At 44.9% G+C, this 9,210-nt stretch overlaps 1 pseudogene; it reads left to right on the forward strand.

Moving 5' to 3' along the window:
• The first annotated feature begins 1,821 nt into the window (after positions 1–1,821).
• On the forward strand, positions 1,822–2,897 carry LOC102000196 (annotated as a pseudogene).
• The last annotated feature ends 6,313 nt before the right edge of the window (positions 2,898–9,210 follow it).

Here is a 9,210-nt window from a genome sequence, read left to right on the forward strand (position 1 = left end):
AGCCAGAAGAGGCGAAACTATAGCCACAGAAGGCAGGTCAGCAGTTGCCTGGGGCTTGAGAGGAGGGCTATCAGTGCAAATAGAGAGTGGCAGCTAACGTTTCAGGGGTTTAGTTTGGGATCCTGAATATTCTAATATGGACTGTGGTGATAGATACTCCGTCTAGTAAATGAGCTTCCCGAGAACCAAGCGCTGGGTGACTGTGCCGCTGGAGAGCCACGGTCAGCGAGCATGCTCAAAGCCACTGAACTGCAGGCTGTGAAAGGAATGAGTTCTATGGGATGTGAATGGAGCTCCAGGAAGCTGTTATTTGCTAAGGCTGTCAAATGGGCAGAGCAGATTATTACGGAACAGGGAGATCCCCTAGCCAGTGGTTACAGAGAATGCTAAAAATTCTGTCTGGAAGCAGAAGTTCAGTATTTGGATAACAGTCTTTGGTCATCTTAAAATGGGCTATAAGAAAGCAATGGGGGGGGGCTCCACTCTTCCCTCTGCCCCCACAAGTTTGCTTTTATGAAAGAGTAAACATTGGCATGGTTTAGATCAATCAGAAAATGCTTTCTTCCCAATAGTTCTTCACTCTTCTGAATCTTGAAAAGGCAAAAATGAGTATTTTATCATTTGGCTAATAGGGAACTTTTATTTCTTTGTATTAATTTTGAAAGATCTTTGACACAAGCAAGCATTCCCACCTCCCCTCTCCCAGATATACGTGTCTGAAGCTAACAGTTTTAAACTCACCAAAGAGCGCTGAGCTAGGCTGTAGGATGAAGACCGTAAAAAGCATCTGTGGTGTTAATGGCTGCTACATGCTACAGACCAGCTGGGACCTGACAGAACGCTGGGCCACAGAAATGCTGTAAGTGAATAACACAAGGAGCAGTCTATAAATAGAAAGGCCAGCAATTATTAGGCAAAGCACACAGATACTAGAGAGGCCACACAGAAAGGTGTAAGGGCACCATCAGGGTAGGGCTTGGGTGTAAAGATGATAATGAACCTTCTCCAAGCTGGTGTGAGGAATTAGCTTAAACTCCTTTTTCCCTTTCCCTCTCCGGTTTCCACTCAGCTCTCCAGAGAGGAAAGCTGGGCCTGGAAAAAGGAGATGTGGGGGTACTAGCTCTCACCTAGGCTCCCCACTTGTTCTATGAACTCACGGGAACAGGGTGGGAGGTTCTGGTTTGTAGGGATAGTCCTCTTGTTTCAGAGATGCTCAGAGAGTCTTAGGAAACTAGAACCCACAACCCCAGCCTCTGTGCGCCCAGCAGAGGAGTTTGCCCCGCCTTGCTTGTTATCCAAGGAGACACATGAGACCGACTGAGTTTCTCCCCAGCAAAGGCCATGATTCCATGCTTTGGTTGCCGCCCCTGGATTTTAGAGTGTGTCATTCCTTTGAGCCAGAATTTCCCTCTTCATCTAGTAACCTCCCACACATTGTCTCAAGCTCACCTTGTCTTCAAGGCTTCCCCAGTTCCCTCAGGCAAAATTACTCATTTCCCACCTCCGCACTCCTAAAGCTGTCTCCAGCGCAGCCCTTAAAACTGCTGGATTCTCCCTCCAAAGACTGAGGGCTTCAAAAACGAGGATTATAGCAGATATATTTTTAAACTCCCATCACTTAGCATGACTGGTGTATCATTAAGTACTTAATGAATGTTTTTCAGATTCCACAAGTTCAAGGTCCTAATATGTGCCCCGAGAATGTAAAGTTGAATCTTGGCCCAGAAGAGATAAGAAAAATACATGATTGGTGTGTGTGTGTGTGTGTGTGTGTGTGTGTGTGTGGTATGTGTGTGTGTGTGTGTGTGTGTAAACGTACACATGCTTTATTTAGAAAAGACCATTGAAGTGAATAGCCACGTAGCTGAAGAATTTAGCTTTCATCGTGGCTATTGTGAAGGAAACCCTAGAAAAATGGTGAAGATGTGGGCGGAGAAGGAAATGAGGAATTTATCCAGGCTAACAACAGAAAACATACCGTGTCCAAAACCAATCAAGCTAAGAAGTCATGTTCTTCTCATGGGCTTCATTGGCAAAGATGACACGCCTGCACCACTTTTGAAAAACGTCCATTTGTCAGAATCAGAGGCACAGGAGTTGTACCTGCAGGTCATTCGGTACATGAGGAAAATGTATCAGGACGCTAGACTTGTCCATGCGGATCTCAGTGAACTCAACATGCTGTACCCTGGTGGAGATGTGTACATCACTGATGTTCCTCAGTCTGTGGAGCATCATCACCCACACGCATTGGAGAAGACTGTGCGAATGTCAATGGTTTCTTTTTCAAATATATATGCTGTCGCTATGACGACTGCTCCGGAGCTCTTCGAGTTTGTCACAGATCCTTCTATCATCCTTGGGAACATGGATGCTTATCTTGAAAAGGCCATGGAAACAGCATCCCAAAGGACCAGGAAGAAAAGACGAGCCAAGATCATGTGGATGAAGAGGTGTTGAAGCAAGCATATATCCCCAGAACCTTGAATGAAGTGAAAAGGTATGAGAGAGATGTGGGTATATGATGAGGGTGAAGGAAGAAGACACAGCTCTGAATACTCAACAAGATAATATTCTATAGCAGACTGACCCGGGACCGAAAAAATATTTGTCAGGAGTCCAGAAGGTCCCTGCACTCCTAGAAAGTGAAGTTAAGGAAAAGACTTGTTTGGATTCAGAAGATGCTAGAAGTTCCCAGTGCTCTGACACAGACTCCGAAGAGCAGGGAGATAATGCCCAGTGCAAAAAAACACAATGCTGACCCGACGTTGATAAAAGGGAAAGAAAAAAGATGGTTAAGGAAGCCCAGAGAGAGAAGAGGAAAAGTAAAATCCCTCAACATGTGAAAAAAAAAAAAGTAAAGAAAAAAAACAGCCAAGGCCAAGAAAGGCAAATAGAACGAAGAGCCGTGTTGTGGGCATTCCTACTATCTAAGCCCCAGGTAGAAGTTGTAGCTGGAGGATGGCTTCTTGACTGCACCCGAGTCTTTACCATCTCTTCCTCTGGGGACGACAGCAGTGTGGCCATGTGATTGCCTCAAAAGCCCATAATGTCGGGATCCAGCCACTGGCTCTGCTTCTAATCGATTAAAGTACTATTTTAATAAAGAACTTTGTACATTTTATTTTTTATATATTTTCTCCTGCAAACTTTTTCAGAATCATCATAAATATTTAAATGTGATGACCATCCATGGCCTTATAAAAGTGAGCATAAAGGCATTTGGAGCATAAAGGTTCTTTGTTTTCTTTGTACATGTCAAAGACATGTCTGAAACCAACTGATTACCAAGCTGTGGCCTCTAGCCTCGAGTTCTATTCATAAGAGAAGTCATGTGGCCATGATGTTGCTGTTCACAGCGGCTCTGTTCTTGTCATATGATCCCACTTGGTCTTTTACATGCCTTTTCTTACTAGACCTCAGCTCATCAGCCATTTCTCGTTCAGCCATTTGTCATGTTTATTTGATCATCAAACATTTAAGTATTTTAGGTACTGGGAGATAGCAGTGAATAAAACAAAATTACTTCTTTAAAAAAAGGAGAAAGAAGAGCATGTCAACAGGAGGTGAACTGAAGTGACATTGATTTCCAGTACTTTCCCTTGATAGAACACAAATTGTCACACAATGAAAGGGACTTAAGAATTGCCTTCTCCTTTGCAAAATGAAGAAGACAAAAATTAAAGGTTTAGGAACTGGGTTGGCCAATCCCAGCTTGAGACACAAGGATTTTAACTGGGTTAGTGACATTTCAAATTTTTCCTTAATTAGAAAAATCCTTGGCTTAAACCGAGCCCTTTGTGCTTAATGAGAAGTGAAGGCTGAGCGCTTCCCAGTCTGGTTTCTTCCCACAGAGCCTCAGGTTAGACGGCTCCATCAGCTAGGCTCTTCCCAGGAAAGAACCCGGTTTCATTTTGGTTTTCAGAGCTGCTGGGAGAGCTGAAGACTGTGTTTCAGAAATAAAACCAGAACTGGGAAGCTCTTGGCGTTTATGTGGCAACAACGAAAGAAGTCGTTAGATAATGCCTTCCGGGCTGGCCCTGGTGTTCCCTACCGCTACCAGCCAGCGGCATCACGTGTCTACCCTCAATCTGCAGGACATCTAGATAGCTCACAGAAGAAGCAGAGACGGACACCCAGAAGCTAAAGCTGTCTGTGGACACGAGGACCTTTGCAGACCCTCTGACCCAGAGTCTGTGACTGTCCCATGGCTGTCCTGTTCTTTGCTAGAGCATTATCATGTACAAAGCACAGGGTGGCTTTTGTCCCAGAGAACTCGCTGTAGCCTCTCGTCTCCTTTAGCTTTGTTACACTCGAAGGGAATAGCAGTGTCAACACAGAAAACAAAAATGCTGGAAAAATGGCAGAGTGTGCATGCGTGCTGTGTGGAGGGGTGTGTGTGTGTGTGTGTGTGTGTGTGTGTGTGTGTGTGTGTGTGTGTTTTGTTTTCTCATTGTTTGTTAAAAGCATGGAGTTTTTCATCAGTTCTTCGTTGGAGTCTGTGTGACAATTATTAAATGTCTTCTTTTTTTCAAGCCTTCATTTGCTCGCGTATATAAGCAAAAACATCTCCTTGGGTTCTTAATAGATTTTTTTTTTTTTTTGAGACAGGGTTTCTCTGTGGTTTTGGAGCCTGTCCTGGAACTAGCTCTTGTAGACCAGGCTGGTCTCGAACTCACAGAGATCTGCCTGCCTCTGTCTCCCGAGTGCTGGGATTAAAGGCGTGCCCCACCACCACCTGGCCTTAATAGATTTTTATATGAGAAATGCTTATAACGATGCCTGGTCTTCATAAATGGGAGCTAATGTTATTATTCTAAAGGGAATTTCCTCTCAAGTGCCAATTGTAGGAATTTATAGGGTTATGTTTTAATGAATTCTTTTTCATAAATTCAGTAAAGCTTGGCAATGTGTCAAAGAGATACATTTCTCTGGACTCTAAATAGAATCCAAGTGACCAACAAAGTAAATGACCAGCGTTTACCTGCCTGGTGGATCTGTATCCCCTGACTGCAAAGATACAGTTATGATGCAAGGTGCTCAGCTTTCTTTTGCCTTTGGCTGCACCTGAGACTATGTTGAAGGAAGAGCCTCCTGGTGCTCACTCTGAAGACGGAGACAGGCTTTTACTTTGCCGTTTTCTTGTCCATACCACGACACAAAAGACTCATTTCCGTCCAATTTTGATTACACCCTGTCTGGCTTTGGTTCTGTGCCAAACTGGGGTGGTCAGTATGACCCTGGTCAATGACTGTGATGACTAAGGTGTAAATCGGTTTCGGGCCAAGGATGTCGACTGGGAATTAAGAAGCCACATGCTCTGGGAAGCAAGTCACCGCAGAGGATTTTAGAACAAAGGGTGACTGAAGTGGGGGGGGGGGGGACGGCTTTGCTCACCTAGTATATCACCAGCACGTTATTAGGAATGGGAAGTGGGGCCGGAACTGTTTCTGTTTTGACTTCTAGATCATCCTGGTGTGAGCAGAGTTATGTCTGCGAAGGGGGGATTCCTGGCCCGCTGTTGGCAGAGCACAGTTCCTTCCTGTCGACTTGAAAGTTTACTCTTTCCTACCAGAAGCCTCGAGGAGCTCAGAGTCAACTTTGCAGACGCCTCCCTTCCTAGTCGTCCTGAAATCAAGGAGCCCATCCCACATCTTTGTTTTTATCCCTCATTTGGTTGGGTGCCTGCTTGAGTTCTCAGGAGAGGGGAGCAACTTCCAAACTTAGAGGCTGTGTTCTCAGAGTGGGATAAGAAGATGTAAACACAGAGCTACGACCAGCTCCAGAGGAGAGCAATGTGGAAGGAAAACTCACAGTCTCCTCCGCGGAGCTGAGGAGCTGGGAGTAAACCCTTGCTTGGCTGCAGATTTCCATCGGCGAGCGTCTCTTCGCCTAAGGCGCGGGGCCCGAAATCTGTCCCTGGACCAGCTTTGGAGAAACATACCGTTTGTTGGCATCATTTCGGATGCAGGAAATCCTGTGTTTATCACTCTAGGAAATGCTATATAAAATTTTGGAGTATTTTCCTCTTCCAAATTGAGATTTGGCAATGGTGTCAGGCTGATAAGAAATTTGTTTAGGAAGTGGTGCGGTAGCCGGAGCACAAACAGCAGGCCCCGCCTGCTTCCACTCTGCTGCTACTTCTCTGCAGGCCAGACCTTCGCAGCCCGGTCCTTCATGCACACTAGGATGCCAGTACCTCCAGGGAAGTACAGAAACCTCCTTGGGAGCATCCTAAAGACACAGAGGGTCTGGCAGTAGTGGTGGCTCATGCCTGTAATCCCAGACTAGGGAAGCTGAGGAAGGAGGACTACCTGGAGGCTCCTGGAGTTGTCGCAATGAAAGATACTTCAACCAAACCAAAGTGATGGAAGGAATGCCCTAGATCTCTCGGGTCCAGCTTGGACTACTGCAGCGTCATGTGTAACAGGGAAATTAAGACTCTGATTCTTAGTTACCCTGATTAGCAAGTCAGTGGACATGAACTAGGTTCTTCCTCAAATCAAGAATTTAAGTGAGAATGTCTATCATAATGACTGAAGTCTCCTCTAGTTAAAAGATGATGGGCTAGACCACGGAGATGGCTCAATGGATATAGTATTTGCTATGCATACATGAAGACCTAAATTCAAATGCCCAGTACTTACAGAAACAAAACTTACAAAAACAAAACTCAGGGGTGTAATCCCAGTGCCTGGGATTACAAGAGCTAGGGAGATCCTGAGGCCTCGTTTGTCTAGCTGAAATGGTAATCCTTAGGTTCAGTGAGACTGAAGAAAATTAAGATGAAGTGACTGTGGAAGACACCTGACATGATTGACCATGATTGATCTTTGGTGGCCACATGCACCTCTACTTGGATGAGTGAGTGAGTGAGTGAGTGTGTGCACAGTACACACAGAGAGAAATAAAGGGCTCTAGACAAAACTGAACAGGCCTCACACATCACAGTAAAGATGCTCAATAACACATCTAAAGGGAAAAGACATCAAGCAGCAGAAGGCACTGGCTGAGCATCTAGTGTAGAGCAACATGCAGCTTTGTTAGAATACACTCAGCTCTAACAGAGGGTCAAAGGACTTTTGACAATGATCCTACCAGAAGGCCATATGGAGAGGGCAAGACTCCGCCCTCAAATTAATCGAGTTGTAAGAAATTCCTTTAGATTACTTGCATTTGTTTCTCCTCCTTCTATTTTGTTGTTTTCTAATTAAATTGTTTTTGCTTAGCTGTATTCTTCTGTTTCATATATATGCTTTGCTGGTGTGTATGTATGCACACCACACATGTACCTGATGCCCCTGAGTTTGGAAGATGGCATCGGATGCCCCGGAGTTAAGGGTAGCTGGGAACCAAACCTTAGACCAGTGAGGAAGCAGCAAGTGTTCTTAATCACTGAGCCATCTCCCCAGCCCCTGTGTTCTAATTTTTGAGTTAAACTGTTAGTTCCCTTTTACTCAGTTTTCTTTGTAAGAATCAAAGGTGTTGATAACTACACCTTTGCCTTTGGCTGTGTTCTTTGTGTAGTAGAGTCTGAATCAAAGGCGTTGATAACTACGCCTTTGCCTTTGGCTGTGTTCTCTGTGTAGTGGAGCCTTCTGACACAGGCTTGTTTTACACTTGTTATTTTGAAATAGTCCATGTGATATAATTACTGACAACCACGCCAATTAACTCAATTAAAAATTCTGAGTTCTCTATTTAATGGCCAGACCAAGACAGGGCTCACACCTCTGGAAAGTCTTTTGGTGCCCAAGTTCAGGGGCACAGTGTTTTTAAAGACAAAATTATAATTACATCAGTGTGCATGGGGGCAGGGGGTACATTAGTGAGAGATTCAGAGTTGCCTAGCAGCAACTGCATTCTTTGGAAGGCCCAGAAGTATCTTCCAGACACTGCACAATATGTTTGGACCATGGTCAAGGTCAAACACTGTCCTAAGTCACCAAAGTGAATGTGCTTGAGTATATTTTGGGGGGGAGGAAGAGGTTGGGGTTGAAGAAGGGTTTCTCGGTGTATCCCTGGCTGTCCTAAAATTCCCTCTGTAGATCAGGCTGGCTTTGAACTAAGAAATCCTCCTGCCTCAGCCTCCTGAGTGCTAGGATTAAAGGCTTAAGCATTTATCAAGAGTCCTGTAGTATACTACATCTTGTTCCAAATGATGAGAATGAACACTCAGAGAACAAAACAAATCATTTTTAAAATTGTGTACCTTATATCCTAATGGGCAATGTAGGATCAGGAGACTTCATGAAAATACTGTGTGAAAATGCATGATGATAAGTATTATGCAAAAAACAATGGAGCAGCGACTGAGCGGGTTTCTTGGATGGCTGTGTGCTGTAACTATGAATGGGGTGGTGGGAAGGGAAGTCGTTATTGATAAGGCTACGCAGTTAGAACAAAGATCTGGAGGAGAGGGATGGAAAGGGCCCATGAGGGCATAGAGATTTTCATAGGAAGCAGAAGTGTAAAGACTCTGATATGGGTCAGTGTGTGGCACATTCAAGGAAGAAGAGAAGAAGCTGCTGTGTTAAACCAAAGGAGGAGGAGGAGAGAGAGTGGTGAGGCTGAGTCAGAGTGATGGGCCAGCCTTCAGATGCATCACAAATGTCAAGGAGGCTGTTGTGGGAATTATAGGAATTACTTCCAGTCACCTGGGAGCCTCTAGAGAATTTAAATGCTTAAATAGAACCACATGAACTTTTATTTTCTGGGGTGTTTATGTTTTGTGTCTTTGTTTGTTTGACAGACTCTTGCTATGTAGTCCTGGCCTTGAACTTGTAATGTAGACCAGGTTTGCTTTGAAATGTGTCACAAACTGAAATTCTCCTGCCTCTACCTTTTGAGTGTTGGGAAATACAGGTGCACACCACAATGCCCAGTAAAGTTTACATATATTCTGAAAATGTCATGCTGACTGTTATGTTGAGAATAGATCTCGGGGGTAGTTGGTAGAAGTGGTGATGGTGGAGAAATTGGTGGTGGTAGAGGAGGAAGAAGAGGTTGTGGTGGTGGAGGTGGGGGTGGTAGTAGAGATGGTGGTGGAGGTGGTGGTGGTGGAGGTGGTGATGGTGGTAGAGGTAGTGGTAGGGGTGGTGGCAGTGGAGGTGGTGGTAGAAATGATGGTAATGGAGGTGATGGTGGTGGAGATGGTGGAGGTGATGGTGGTGAAGATGGTGGGGGTGATGGTGGTGGAGATGGTGGAGG

The sequence above is a fragment of the Microtus ochrogaster genome, chromosome 1, assembly GCF_000317375.1.
Source record: "Microtus ochrogaster isolate Prairie Vole_2 chromosome 1, MicOch1.0, whole genome shotgun sequence".
In the NCBI taxonomy this organism is placed as follows: domain Eukaryota; kingdom Metazoa; phylum Chordata; class Mammalia; order Rodentia; family Cricetidae; genus Microtus; species Microtus ochrogaster.